Here is a 2,500-nt window from a genome sequence, read left to right on the forward strand (position 1 = left end):
AACCCATGTTGTGCCTTAACCTAACCCATGTTGTGCCTTAACCTAACCCATGTTGTGCCTTAACCTAACCCATATTGTACCTTAACCTAACCCATGTTGTGCCTTAACCTAACCCATGTTGTGCCTTAACCTAACCCATGTTGTGCCTTAACCTAACCCATGTTGTGCCTTAACCTAACCCATGTTGTGCCTTAACCTAACCCATGTTGTGCCTTAACCTAACCCATGTTGTGCCTTAACCTAACCCATGTTGTGCCTTAACCTAACCCATGTTGTGCCTTAACCTAACCCATGTTGTGCCTTAACCTAACCCATATTGTACCTTAACCTAACCCATATTGTACCTTAACCTAACCCATATTGTACCTTAACCTAACCCATATTGTACCTTAACCTAACCCATATTGTACCTTAACCTAACCCATATTGTACCTTAACCTAACCCATATTGTACCTTAACCTAACCCATATTGTACCTTAACCTAACCCATATTGTACCTTAACCTAACCCATATTGTACCTTAACCTAACCCATATTGTACCTTAACCTAACCCATGTTGTGCCTTAACCTAACCCATGTTGTGCCTTAACCTAACCCATATTGTGCCTTAACCTAACCCATGTTGTGCCTTAACCTAACCCATATTGTGCCTTAACCTAACCCATATTGTGCCTTAACCTAACCCATGTTGTGCCTTAACCTAACCCATGTTGTGCCTTAACCTAACCCATGTTGTGCCTTAACCTAACCCATGTTGTGCCTTAACCTAACCCATGTTGTGCCTTAACCTAACCCATATTGTGCCTTAACCTAACCCATATTGTACCTTAACCTAACCCATATTGTACCTTAACCTAACCCATATTGTACCTTAACCTAACCCATATTGTACCTTAACCTAACCCATATTGTACCTTAACCTAACCCATATTGTGCCTTAACCTAACCCATATTGTGCCTTAACCTAACCCATATTGTGCCTCAACCTAACCCAATTTGTGCCTCAACCTAACCCATATTGTGCCTCAACCTAACCCATATTGTGCCTCAACCTAACCCATATTGTGCCTCAACCTAACCCATATTGTGCCTCAACCTAACCCATATTGTGCCTCAACGTTACCTAATTTGTGCCTCAACGTAACCTAATTTGTGCCTCAACGTAACCTAATTTGTGCCTCAACGTAACCTAATTTGTGCCTCAACGTAACCTAATTTGTGCTTCAACGTAACCTAAATTGTGCTTCAACGTAACCTAAATTGTGCTTCAACGTAACCTAAATTGTGCTTCAACGTAACCTAAATTGTGCTTCAACGTAACCTAAATTGTGCTTTAACGTAACCTAAATTGTGCTTTAACGTAACCCATGTTGTGCTTTAACGTAACCCATGTTGTGCTTTAACGTAACCCATGTTGTGCTTTAACGTAACCCATGTTGTGCCTTAACCTAACCTATATTGCGCCTTAACCTGCTCTGTAATTGTTATGCAACTCGTTAAATTAGTGTAGTGTTGCCTAACCGCAACCCTCGCAATATAGTTCGCTATTCGCACTGCCCGGTCCCCTGTGTATCGCGTCATGTTAAACACCTTGCAGGTGTTGCTGACTTTCCACATGCTCCTGCTATACACTGTAATGTGGATAGCAGCAGGACGTACATGCCCCCCCCCCCCCTTCCCCCCTGCCTTCGCAAGCTGGTCGTTGAGAAGTTTGCATGTTCAATGCCCTTCGCATGCCGACGTACTCAGCCTACGTTGTGGTACGGCCTGTCACCTGTCCGCCGATGTACGCAAAACCCACAAACTGTACTGCACATTGGTCCGTATGTACTGAATGATACATCGTGGCACATGTGTGACCGTACGACGACTGCGCCTAGCAACGGCAGACCATACAGTCCAAATATTGTGCACGCAGCTACGTGTCGTCTCCCTATAAGAGCTGGATTGCAGTGTGGTACGCCATTCAGACGTGTGGGAGGAACGGACGCCCTCGATGGCGATCAGCATGAGCAGTCTGTTGATGTAGTGGAGCGTGTATTCGGACGTAGTCGTCTCTTCTCACACACCGTGATAGCATGTTGCACCGCGTTCCACATCTGCGACATCCTGCAGAGGCCGGCTGACAGTCGTTCGCGCAATGGACACCGCATACGTACGGGGGCTACCTTCCACGTGTTCTCGAGGCGTGCACATGTTGTTGCGTCTATGTGGGCAGACGTAGTGTGTTGTGACACCTGACACAGGCATGCAATACTCGTTGCAAATGGCGATGGACGTCTACGTTTGCTGGTGACGTTACGCAAATGAACAACAGGTAACCCGTTGTGGTGCGGTTGTTCTCGCTAGAGGTGAATCAGTGTTGGCGACGATCGGTCGAGCTATTAACTGGTTGTTTCAGGGATACCCACCATGCCCACGAACGTGAAAGGGGGATCTGGGTGTGAGGCGATACGCGGCGGTGGCTGGGTGAGACTGTCCCCGGCCGGTGAGGGGGG

The sequence above is a fragment of the Schistocerca serialis genome, unplaced genomic scaffold, assembly GCF_023864345.2.
Source record: "Schistocerca serialis cubense isolate TAMUIC-IGC-003099 unplaced genomic scaffold, iqSchSeri2.2 HiC_scaffold_1145, whole genome shotgun sequence".
Lineage (NCBI taxonomy): Eukaryota > Metazoa > Arthropoda > Insecta > Orthoptera > Acrididae > Schistocerca > Schistocerca serialis.